This window comes from Rhagoletis zephyria, unplaced genomic scaffold (genome assembly GCF_001687245.7).
Source record: "Rhagoletis zephyria isolate East Lansing unplaced genomic scaffold, Rhagoletis_zephyria_1.1 Rzeph_scaffold_00032, whole genome shotgun sequence".
NCBI lineage: Eukaryota > Metazoa > Arthropoda > Insecta > Diptera > Tephritidae > Rhagoletis > Rhagoletis zephyria.
Window position 1 is genome coordinate 238457 of NW_016157116.1, and position 12963 is coordinate 251419.

Below are 12963 nucleotides of genomic sequence, written 5' to 3' on the forward strand. Positions count from 1 at the left end.
CCAGGCAAATTCATACAAGGTGGTGTCATCAGAGCATCTGAGATTTTCGCAGAATGTTCTCAATATCAAAACGATGAGTTTTTGTACACAATCTTGTATTCATTCGCTTTGTTTTGTTCTTTATCTGGAGATTTTTGCAAATAGTTGAAAATTTATACACACTTTAATCAGTAGTGCCTTGGTTTACGCAACTTCGCATTTCGGAATATATATCGCCACTGGTATATGTATCGTGATAGTGTTATTAGAACAGCTGGTTTGAATTGCAAATGGCAAAATTTTATATATCGCTGAAGAGAGGAAGTGAGTAAGTAAGAGTATTTTTATAATAACTTAAAGCTTACAGTCGGCAACCAAAAACTAACACCAAACCTTTTGGTTATTGTTTTTTTACAATTCCCACCAGTTTATTTGATCTCGCCTTGATATATGTATTCGCACACAGCTAGCAATGGTAACTTGTTTAAGGAGATGGGGTGTAATAGAGATAGATATTTAGCTAAAATAGAAAATATGGCAAAGCTCATATTTACGTATTTTGACATATGGTACAGAATGGGTTTCTTTCTTTTCAGTAGGACACATTATACACACACATGTGCACATATATTTGCGTGTTTCTACTCAGTTCTGCAAAATTTTTAGAAGTATCGATACGCGTTGGTGTATTTTCGGTGGAATTTTTGTGTGCATGCACACAAATACCACAAAATTTCGCTATTACGAGCTACGTTTAAGTAAAACAAAACGGGTTGAATCGTATCACAAAACCATACCTTCGAATTTGTTTTGTTGCTGCTTGGTAGTACTACAGTACATTGGTACGTAGTTCACGTAGTCCCGTTGACGTCCTTGCGCCGTGTATGTTCTGTCTCGGTCTGCGTTTCTTCACTTATCCCTCTCGTTCGGGGTAATTGTACATACACGCGACACGCTAACGTAATTTCGTTCAACGGTTTGATTTATTTTCGTTTATTGTTTTTGTAAATTCGTGCTGCATCAACAGTGGTAATATATCATTACTATTTGTATTTATTTATTTATTTAAAGTCAAGTTGAAAATAATTTTCCTATGTTCTTAAAAATATGTTTATTTTTGTGCGAGCATTTTAAATGTGCATATATATGTGTAGTGGTTTTGGATGGGGTGAGGTGATAAAATTAATTTCAGACAAATATGTGCTTTATTTTAGTGAATTTTAACTGACGTGCTTAGATTGGTATTAAAGCGCAAGACAATGTTTACAAAGTGATTTAAGTGGTAAGGACTCGTGTTTTATACCGCTTCGATTATTAGCGATAGTATGTAATATGGCAAAGGAAATGTAATAATTATAACTGCGTTTTCGTAATTATTTTTCTGTATCTTTACTGGCTGGCGCCAGGAATGATGGAATACCCTACTGGCTGCCGTTTTCGTAAGTCAAAATTTGCAAGAAATAAGCTGAAGATAGAAAATTTAAAGCGAAAATGAGCATATTTTGCAAGTTGTACTGGATATTTTTTGGCAAATGTTAGGTTATTTATACTAAGGTATGTGGTTTATAATAACTTGGGTTAGGGTTGCCAGACGTACTGCTTTTGGGAGTACACGTACTTCTTTTTATTGCAATGTACTCTATTGTACTCCCAAAAAAAATATATGGAAATGTACTCCTTTAGTAGTTTTGTACTTCTTTTGTCTCCTNATGGCAAAATTTTATATATCGCTGAAGAGAGGAAGTGAGTAAGTAAGAGTATTTTTATAATAACTTAAAGCTTACAGTCGGCAACCAAAAACTAACACCAAACCTTTTGGTTATTGTTTTTTTACAATTCCCACCAGTTTATTTGATCTCGCCTTGATATATGTATTCGCACACAGCTAGCAATGGTAACTTGTTTAAGGAGATGGGGTGTAATAGAGATAGATATTTAGCTAAAATAGAAAATATGGCAAAGCTCATATTTACGTATTTTGACATATGGTACAGAATGGGTTTCTTTCTTTTCAGTAGGACACATTATACACACACATGTGCACATATATTTGCGTGTTTCTACTCAGTTCTGCAAAATTTTTAGAAGTATCGATACGCGTTGGTGTATTTTCGGTGGAATTTTTGTGTGCATGCACACAAATACCACAAAATTTCGCTATTACGAGCTACGTTTAAGTAAAACAAAACGGGTTGAATCGTATCACAAAACCATACCTTCGAATTTGTTTTGTTGCTGCTTGGTAGTACTACAGTACATTGGTACGTAGTTCACGTAGTCCCGTTGACGTCCTTGCGCCGTGTATGTTCTGTCTCGGTCTGCGTTTCTTCACTTATCCCTCTCGTTCGGGGTAATTGTACATACACGCGACACGCTAACGTAATTTCGTTCAACGGTTTGATTTATTTTCGTTTATTGTTTTTGTAAATTCGTGCTGCATCAACAGTGGTAATATATCATTACTATTTGTATTTATTTATTTATTTAAAGTCAAGTTGAAAATAATTTTCCTATGTTCTTAAAAATATGTTTATTTTTGTGCGAGCATTTTAAATGTGCATATATATGTGTAGTGGTTTTGGATGGGGTGAGGTGATAAAATTAATTTCAGACAAATATGTGCTTTATTTTAGTGAATTTTAACTGACGTGCTTAGATTGGTATTAAAGCGCAAGACAATGTTTACAAAGTGATTTAAGTGGTAAGGACTCGTGTTTTATACCGCTTCGATTATTAGCGATAGTATGTAATATGGCAAAGGAAATGTAATAATTATAACTGCGTTTTCGTAATTATTTTTCTGTATCTTTACTGGCTGGCGCCAGGAATGATGGAATACCCTACTGGCTGCCGTTTTCGTAAGTCAAAATTTGCAAGAAATAAGCTGAAGATAGAAAATTTAAAGCGAAAATGAGCATATTTTGCAAGTTGTACTGGATATTTTTTGGCAAATGTTAGGTTATTTATACTAAGGTATGTGGTTTATAATAACTTGGGTTAGGGTTGCCAGACGTACTGCTTTTGGGAGTACACGTACTTCTTTTTATTGCAATGTACTCTATTGTACTCCCAAAAAAAATATATGGAAATGTACTCCTTTAGTAGTTTTGTACTTCTTTTGTCTCCTTTTTCCAGCTATTAATATTTTATCTTATACAGGGTGTAAAATAATAACTATCGCACATCTATAAAGGACCCTTTTATTTTTCAAAAAACCTGTGCGACAGTTATCTTACGCCCTGTACTTTGCCATTCATATTGTGGCAAACACTACTTAGTAAGCAAAGTTAAGTGTGATAGTGAAAAGGTATAGGCATGGTCGTAGCAAGGTAGGTGCAGAGCGCTCGGGTATAAAAATCAGAAAAATATTAAATTAATTATAAGGCTTAAATTAAAAAACTGGCCATATATTCAGAAAGAGTTTGGAATTATGTTGTAGAATTTAGTTAGGGAAAATTTTCTATAAGGGCGATCATAGAAGAGATGGTGAGCGAAGGGGGAGTGGGCGTGGTACCCCCGACCACCTAGGCCCCCTATGGGTCCCTAGGAACGCCTTAAAAAAATCGCCAAATATCACAATTGGGTGCCACGCCCACTCCCCCTTTGTTCATCTCTTTAACGACCGCCCTTGTTGGAAAGCCAACTCATTTAGTTATTTATTTTTAACATTTATTGTTGCTTTGAAAAAGATTTCTAAAATATCTTTGCTTATTTGTACCTAATTAATGGTAATTTGTAACAATAAATTGCACAAAAAATTAAAAAAAAAATTTTACTCCTTTTTTACGTCTTGTACTGCTTTTTTCTATCGAAAATATAAATGTACTCCTTTCTCCGTTTCAAAATCTGGCAACCCTAACTTGGGTCACGCCATCCACATCATTTTTGAGCAGAACACACTTTCGCGTTGGCGGCCTTTGACCGTCATCAGAAAAAATGAATTTGGCGAATGCCTTATTCGGGGATGAATACGCCAGGGATAAAATTATTCGTACACACGCCTACTATGCACGCAGGATTGCTTTTGAGAAACAAAAAATAATTAACTCCAAATAGTTTCAAAACGTATAGTGCAAAATGGAATTTATCGAATAACGATTTAAATAAGACGCATTTCATAACCCTTTTTGTGCAAAGGGCCTGTGCCAGTTGATAGACAATTATGAGGTGAATGAAAATTTTCAGCCCGGCAGGGCTGGTGAAAAATTCGACGGCAAGAATTACACCTACCTGACGGTTTTGAATTATTTTTTTGGACACATGTTATTACTAAGACGTCTAATAATCGCATGGCTTTTAGTTCTAGAAGAATCAAAGTCAGTAAAGACAAGTAATTTTTGTATAATTTCTGCAGTTTTCTCAACTTTTGCACCAGAGCAACAGTCAAAAATTTCAAGCACTAAGATTGGCACAGCAGAAATGTAAAATTTTCTCACCATAATAAAAAGTTTTTTCACCATGGAACTTTTCTTCTAATTGACATGAAATTACTGTCTGCATTTCTTTATACATTCTGCACGTTTGGAATAAACTTTTTTGTTTACTTATTCTTTAGAACGTTCCTGATGATATGTTAACGCATATTTAAAACGCATTCGGTTCTGTTCTGGCTGTGAAATGGGATTATCTGGAATGTATAAAGAAACGTAGCCACTATCTCAATGCTTGGAGCTCTGCCACTGAGGGCCTTTGCCAACTGATAAATAAGAGAAAATTTGGAAAGATCAAAAACAAATTTTGAGACTTCTCGTTGTGAATTACGAACGCCATAATTTTTACCTCTCTCGTGGGACTACAACTTAGGGTTTACACCGGACAATATTGTCAAGACAATTATATAAAAATGATGTGTTTGTTGTAATATGAATTCGCCGTGTTTACAACAAACACATCATTTTGACATAAGTAGTTGTCTTGACAATATTGTCTTGTGTTACCCCTAGATATGGAGAGATAATAATAAAACAATAAATAGGATAAACAAATAGTCGCAAATAAATTTGATTTATTTTATAACTGTAAACTAACGTAGCTTTTTGGGTAATTATCTAGGTGGGCTTTCAACCCCCAAAATTGGTCAAAATTTTGGAAAGGGGGTACCATTAGACGCGTCTGGACCCCAATAACAAGAATACTAAAGCGGAAATTAACCCGATCAAAAGTTATTAACAAAAAACTTTTCCACAATAGCACTTTTTTTATTCACTTACTACACTCACAAAAATGCACACAATGCTCATATTTCACTATAAATTAGGGCTGCCAGATAGCTCTGTTGCCAAACCGGGACACTTAAGGGGGGGGAGAGGCCTCTTGCTCCCTTCCCTTTCGTTTCGACAAAAATTACGTACGAAAGGATGTAGTAAAATTTTATTTTGACAAACAGAAACAAAAACATAAAAACATGAGATCATTACAACGTACACTAGCAAAACAAAACAATTTATCACAACTAAAGCACAGAGAATTTTTCACAATGCATGTACCTTTTTTGTTCCTTATAAAAATACAGTTTATACTAAATACATCTGAAAACATAAAAACAAATTTTCTAAACTTTGTGCAAAACTCGGGGAAAATGCATTAAATTTGCATACAAATTTGCAACTTTCTATTCAGACTTTTTATAAAAATGTTTAAAATGAAGTTTTGCAGCCCATTAATTTTTAGTTGATTTTTGGTATTCATTTTAATGAGAGTTTCTTCCATACAAACTATGTTCGACATTTTTTTTGTATGTGGAAGACACTGTCAGCAAAAAATAAATAATTGCAAAAAATCAACGAAATTTTCTGGTAACTTCAGACTTGCACTTTACTAATTGGCTCAAAAGCCACATTTTCAAAATTTTTATTTATTTATTTATTTATTTATTTAAACGCCAATCGGCTTTACACATAATAAAAAGTAAAATTTTGTACCAATTTAAAAACGTAAATAGTTAACAATAATTATCAATTGCAAAAATTATAAATAGATGTCGAATGAGTACATATGTATAACTCAAAGAACTGATTTTAGAACACGAATGAGACCAGCGTGAGAACCTCCAAAGAAATTAACACTTGGTGCATGTCGGTTGACTAAGCTTGCTATTCTGTTGTACGGTCCATAGGCGATATAGTTCCGGTTAGATTGCGTAACATCTAGCAGTCGTCTCGATCGAAGATCAGCTCTAGAGCCGATGAACCTGAACTGCTCCAGTATTTCTGGGGAATCTATCAACCCATTTACGACCTTATAAAAAAAGGATAGATCCGCTATTTGCCTTCTGCTGTATAAGGTCTTTATATTGTACCTGTTGTATATATCACTCGTATTTACACAGCTTCCGTCTTGGGAGTGATACAGCAGGAACTTACAAAACTTACGTTGCACTTTTTCGACGTTGTTTATTTGGAGCTCGGTAAATGGTGCCCAGACAATGGAGCAATATTCAAGTATCGGCTGCACGAAGGTAGAAAATAGTCTGAGGAGTGTTCTATGGTTCCTGAACTCTTTCCCACTTCTACATATGAATCCAAGCGCACGATATGCTCGTGCAGAAATGTGGTTAATGTGCTCTGAGAAGGAGAGTCTATCATCCACAAACACACCCAGATCCTTAATTGAGTTGACTGTTTTCACAGTTTGACCACACAAGGAATAATTAGCGCTAACTTTATTAAGACGTCGAGAGAAACACATGACAGCACATTTTTGTATATTCAGATGCAGCTTATTTGTTGTGCACCAATTTTCAATTTCTAAAATATCCCTCTCTATAATGTCTATGTCGTGATTACCGCCTACTGCTCTGAATAGCTTCATATCATCCGCATATAATAAGAACTCGGATTTGAGTTTCGTGCCAATGTCGTTTATGAATATACTGAAAAGGATAGGGCCCAAGTGAGATCCTTGAGGTTATAGGAAGTTATACCATACTCATTTGACAGATGACCGTTGACGCGAACTTGCATTCGCCTACCCGATAGATATGAGCGGAACCAGTATAAGGCTTTTGACCGGACACCATAACTTTTTAATTTACTTAAGAGAATTTCGTGATTCACCATGTCAAACGCCTTGCTGAAGTCGGTGTATAATGAGTGTACGTCTTGGCCGTGGTTAAGTGCATTGAGATACTTCGATATATTTGCGACTATTTGTTTACTCTATTTATTGAAAGGTAATCACTCGAAAAAGCTTGTGTTAATTATATTGATAACAGAACCTGGCAGGTCGCACGTTGCCTAATTCTCAAGTAACATCAAATCCACAAATGAATACATTGCTTGAATTACCATCAACATCGCGATGTATAAATTTCGACAACAAACAAAAATAGACCTTTCGCACGAGCGTTTGTTTGGTTTTTCAAGACCATTTATAATTTTCTTTTAATAAAATCACGATTTGTCAAATGCTTAAATTTATTTATCTAATAATAATGCACAACACAACCCTAAAATCTAGGGAAAAGTCTGAGGAAGGCCATTAAATAGCAGCACACAACCCAGTGCCTTCCTCAAGGGTGAATATAGCTACAACAACAACGATCACTACAACAACAACCCAAAAGGTTGGCTACTGTCTATACTGTGGCAAAAAATAAACCTCATCAGTCCAACTACTCCTACGCTGACCACAGTATTTTTGCGCGAACACCTAAGTGTTGCCATATTCACAGTTTTAATTGCAAATCGCAGTTTTTTTGACAAGTTCACAGTTTATCTACAAGGAGAAAATTTTCCTAAAGTTCGTTCCAAATTAGAAAAAAAAAATTAGGGCGTGTAGAGGAGCTTTTTCCATTATAAAAGTGAAAACCCCAGAGCGCGGAGGCTTCTATTTAAAAAGTTATTAACTTTTAAAGTTGCACACACATTTGCAGACAAATTTCATAGATTACATGGAAGCACGGATGGAATTCCAAAATTTCAAAATGTGCCTAATGGTCTGCAAAAATAGTGCCAAAAAGGAGATTAAAGTGCCACAAAATTGAAATTGCTTTCTTTTTGGGCTTCTTAAGAACCATATATGTATTCTTTAAAATAGTATTTTTAATGCACTTCACATTGAATTATTAGAGTAAAATCATAGTAAAATAACACAATATACAGCTCAAGACTTCGGTTGTCATAGCTCTAAGTTTGTACTTGTCTTTAAAAAATGACATACAATAAATTAAACAAAAATTTATAATATTCTTATTTTTCGTCTAAAACTTATTATAAATATCAATTTTGAGTAAATAATCTCCAGTAGTTACTAAAATATCACAGTTTTCGTATTTCTGAGTGATTTCGTGGTTATTGAGCGATTTTAAAAATTTTCGGCCATTTGGTATGTTATGCGAAGGCCAACAACTGCGCCAAGTTTGGAAGAAATTGGTGCAGCGGTTACCAAGATATACACATGTAACCATAAGTGGGCGTGGCTACGCCCATTTTCCAAAAATATTCTTATATTTTCCAAATATTTTTTATAAAAATTTTTTTTTTATCAGAAATTAGAAATGCAAGGCACAAGGAAGAAGTGCATAGTGTAAACTGAGGGTAATAACGCTAATGAAATGCCAAATAAAGTGGCAATACTAGCGATTTAAGGTTATACAAAGTTTGGCAAGCGAAAAGTTTGTTTACTCTGTTTTATTAGCGAAATATATAAAATACTAGTGAATAAATGATATAGTTTGAATAAAACAATAAGGGGAGGGGTTTTGCTAGTGGTAAAAAAGTGAGAACAGGTGATTTAGTAAATTTTTGTCCGGGTAATTGCCCATACAAAACAACGAAATTTAAAAATTTTTTTTTTATAACTTTTAAATGGTTAATAATATTAACCTTGCGCCCCCGGATTGTTAATACGTACCCTATACTAGAGAATTACCTTTTTATTAATTTGATATATTGGGGCCTTATTAACTGACTTCACAAAACGAAAAGGTTATCAATTCGACGGAATATTTTTTTATGTATGTTACCGCATAACTTTGGCCCACGTTAACCCATTTCTATAATTCTATTTTTTTTAAAGTAAGGTTGTTGTTGTTGTTGTAGCGGCTACAACAACCCCGCCCAGGTCGGTTGGTATCTCAGTCGTTGTCGTCAAGTTCCACTAACGGCAGCCCTAGGAAGCGTGCAGCTTCTGCGGGGTTGGTCCACAGGGACAAGGCCGTTAGGGTTGTCGGATTTTCCGGGCATGCGAAGAGATGTTTCGAGTCATGTGGGGTCTCTCCGCATGCCGGACACTCATTTGGCACATCCTCATTCAATCTACTCAGGTAGGAGTTTAACCTGCTGCAGTAGCCGGAGCGAAGTTGTGCAAGTGTCGTTCGCTTCTCCTGATTCAGATGAAGTTCCGTCTCGTCTGTGTCCGGGGGCGGTATGCCTAGAACGGCATTCACAGGTCTAGAGTCTACATAACTCGAGACTGACTCCCTGCGAATGCCGTTCAGGGCCAGTCGGTAAGCTGTCGGGTCCAGAGGTTGCTTGATGAACCTCTGGACTTCGTCCGTCAGTTCATATAGATGCCTCCTGACGTGCCTAGGCGAGGGCTCCTCTGCAAGCAGCTGTCTGTTTGGTTGGCCACTTCTGTGGCTCGCGACCAGGAACTGCTTGCAGAGCATGATGTTGTGCTCCTTTACGGGGAAGATGGTGTTCAGGCGACATCAGGAGGCATCCTGTCGCTGTCCTGAGTGCGGTGTTCTGTGCAGTCTGTAGCTGCGTCCTACTAGTCCCCGGCGACCACACTGGCGCTGCGTAGTTCAAAACCGGCCGGCCTATTGCCTTGTATGTTGCCAGCAACGTTTCTTTGTCTTTGCCCCAAGTACTGCCGGCTAGCGACTTGAGGACCTTGTTGCGGCTCTGTACTTTATTGACAATAGCGGTTGAGTGCGCAGAGAAGGAGAGCAGGCTGTCGAATGTTACTCCGAGTATTTTGGGGTTATTCACCGTCGGAATTGGTGTGTCATCGACGTGAATCCCCAGCGGTAGCCTGACCTCCTTCGTCCAGGTTGTGAACAGGGTCGCGGAGGATTTCGTAGGGGAGAGGGCTAGACACTTTGCAGTGAAGAAGCGAGAAAGTTCGGAGAGATAGCCGTTTACTTTCGAACACAGGTCATCAATTCCATTCCCAGTCGTCATGATCGAGCAATCGTCGCCGTAAGAGACAATCAAGATTCTCTCTGGTGGTTAAGGGAGCTTTGAAATGTAAAAGTTAAACAGTAGCGGGGAAAGAACACCACCCTGTGGACCCCCTGTTTTATTTTCCTCTGTTTACTCGTTTTGTCTCTAAACATTACCGACGAATGTCGACCACTCAGATAATTTGCCGACCACCGTTTGAGCCTCTGTGGGAGAGAGGAGGCCTCTATATCTTCTAGTAGCGTGGAATGGCAGACGGTGTCAAACGCGTTTGACAAGTCCAACGCTACTAGAATCGTTCTCTAACAGGGACGGTTTCGGTTAAGGCCACGAGTTATCTGAGTGTTTATGGCGTTAAGTGCTGTGCACTTTACGGTGTTAACTCACAGGTGGTCCCATACTAATTTGGTTTAAATTCGATCATTGGATTATGAATAAATTAACGACAATCTTAAATTTTTATATGAGAATTTAAGTCGGTTTGTTTTTTGCCCAAAAATTACTTGTTTGAATTTTTAAATGATTTTAATTTTCACTTTTCGAGTCTATCAATAATATATGATTGTTATATACTGGGCTCGAATCGTAACATCCGTTCACGGATCGAAAACCATACGAAAGAAAATTACGTGATACCGTCAGTCGTATAAGCTGAATGGGATAAAGAGTACGCTCACGTATGTCATAATCCGAAATGAATTGTGCCAAAAGTGCCCTTGTGAATGAAGGTGTCAAAAATGGCACTATTGTGCCAACTTTTCCATCACTGCATGGAAGTGTGGCAAATGAACGCAGTTGTTGGTGCTGCCAAATGATGAGAATAGTAAAAAAATGTCGCTAGTTTTTTTATTGAAAATTTTTACTTTATATTAGTTATTTGAAATTTCTTAAATTTTCCTGAACTGTGCAATAAGTTTTAAACTTTGACTTATATGGTGTATGTTATAGAATACTTGTATAACGAAATTCATCTCGTAAAACGTGAATATTGTAAAAAATAAATGTGTGCTATTTACCGGAGCGCCACTACATTACCCGTAAATCGAAATATTTTGTTTTTTGATTTGTACATATAAGCGATGTGAATAAAACATTTTTCCTAAGCAAATTTCAGAGAATTTTTTCTTTTATTTGAAACCTATATTGTTATTCTACATTGAACTGGATTTCCTTGTAATTTCAAGGTTCTTTAAAAAATCCTGGCGTCAGAGCGAACAACTTAAAACGCAGTTTTACTATATTTGTCCTTTAGTTTCGTGGCTATACTGATTTGTGTGTGAGGAGATTAATGTGTGTCAGGAGATTAATTTTAAAAAGAAGAATCTGGAAGGTTTCCTAATATACTGAAAACAATACCAGCGAACTCACCGATAGGTTTATTTCTATCGCCCCGGGGCGATGGCGGCATATATGCTAGAGGTGGCATGTTTGTTTTTGGGTAATTATCTAGTTGGGCTTTCAACCCCAAACATTTTTTGTTAACACATTTTGATCGGGTAAAAAAAATTAATTTCCGCTTTCGGATTCTTGTTATTGGGGACCAGACGCGTCTAATGGTACCCCTTTCCAAAATTTTGACCAATATGCTTTGCGCTGGCTACAAACTCTCAAAGAACCAACTGGCCGATTATGCCGTTGGGCGATCCGATTATCACCATACGATCTCAAAATTATTCATAAACCAGGGAAAAATTTGGAACTTCCTGACGTCTTATCTTGTTCTTTTGCTCTTCTCAACATCGTTCATAGAAATCCAATTGACCTTCCGAGTAATTTTCACGTTAATCGTATCCCAATCACATCCGTGATCAACATAAACCCAAACACGTGCGATAAATGGTACAACAAAATGCATGCCATGGCCTCAAAACAACCATTAGATAGATATAAAATCGAGCATCATCGATTAAAATTTTCCAATCAAAGTGCGGAAATACTGTGGACACTTTGTGTACCATCTTCTGACAGAGCAAAAGTCCTCATAACCAACATTCGCATCAGGGTGTCTGGAAAACTTATAGACGTATCTCACAACGCTATTACTGGCCAAAAATGTATGAGTCCGTTTACCAGTACGTTCGGCAATGTGAACTATGCCACCGCATTAAACCAAGTAATGAGAGCACCAAAACACCATTTCCACGACAGCCGGTTCTACGTACCGGAATGACTTGGGTTTTACCCGACCAAGGGCTGTTGTTTCGGCGATCTAACCCCGTTTAGGTCAGCGAAGTATCTCAGAAGTTGTTCGTCCATAGGGCTACCTTCACTACGTGTTCTTCTACTCAGGGCTGGCATCGAGTCAAACCCAGGGCTAGAAATCTACACCTGCTGTGTATGCCGGAGACGACTACACCACGACTCCACCTCAGTCAAGTGTAATGCCTGCGAGAGGTGGAGTCACCTTAGAGTCTGCTCAGGACTACGGACACATCGACAGTGGACCACGTCGTACGTGGCCCCCTGTTGCTCAATCAGAGCAGCCTCCACGGCTAACCTCAGTCCATCCGAGCAGCCTCACACAGTCAACACAACAACATAATAACACCACAGACCATACCGCAGCCACGACACACCACACAACACACACCATTCCCACGACAGCCGGTTCTACGTACCGGAATGACTCGGGTTTCACCCGACCAAGGGCTGTTGTTTCGGCGATCTAACCCCGTTTAGGTCGGCGAAGTATCTCAGAAGTTGTCCGTCCATAGGGCTACATTCACTACGTATTCTCCTACTCAGGGCTGGCATCGAGTCAAACCCTGGGCCAGAAACATACACCTGCTGTGTATGCCGGAGACGATTACACCACAACTCCACCTCAGTCAAGTGTAATGCCTGCGAGGGGTGGAGT

The 12963-nt window shown here is 37.7% G+C and overlaps 1 protein-coding gene across 4 annotated transcripts in view; it reads left to right on the forward strand.

Moving 5' to 3' along the window:
* PMCA (plasma membrane calcium-transporting ATPase 3) overlaps positions 1-12963 on the forward strand; it is a 669337-nt gene that overhangs the window by 96974 nt on the left and 559400 nt on the right. For 2 of the 4 annotated variants that reach the window (XM_017617951.1, XM_017617985.1), the window contains exon 1: positions 1989-2427. The exons of 1 other annotated variant lie outside the window; for it this stretch is intronic. The gene's annotated coding sequence lies outside the window, so the exon portion shown is untranslated. Of the gene's footprint in view, positions 1-1988; positions 2428-2655; positions 2681-12963 lie in introns of those variants that run through there. One more of the 4 variants, XM_017617958.1, reaches the window with a different exon arrangement.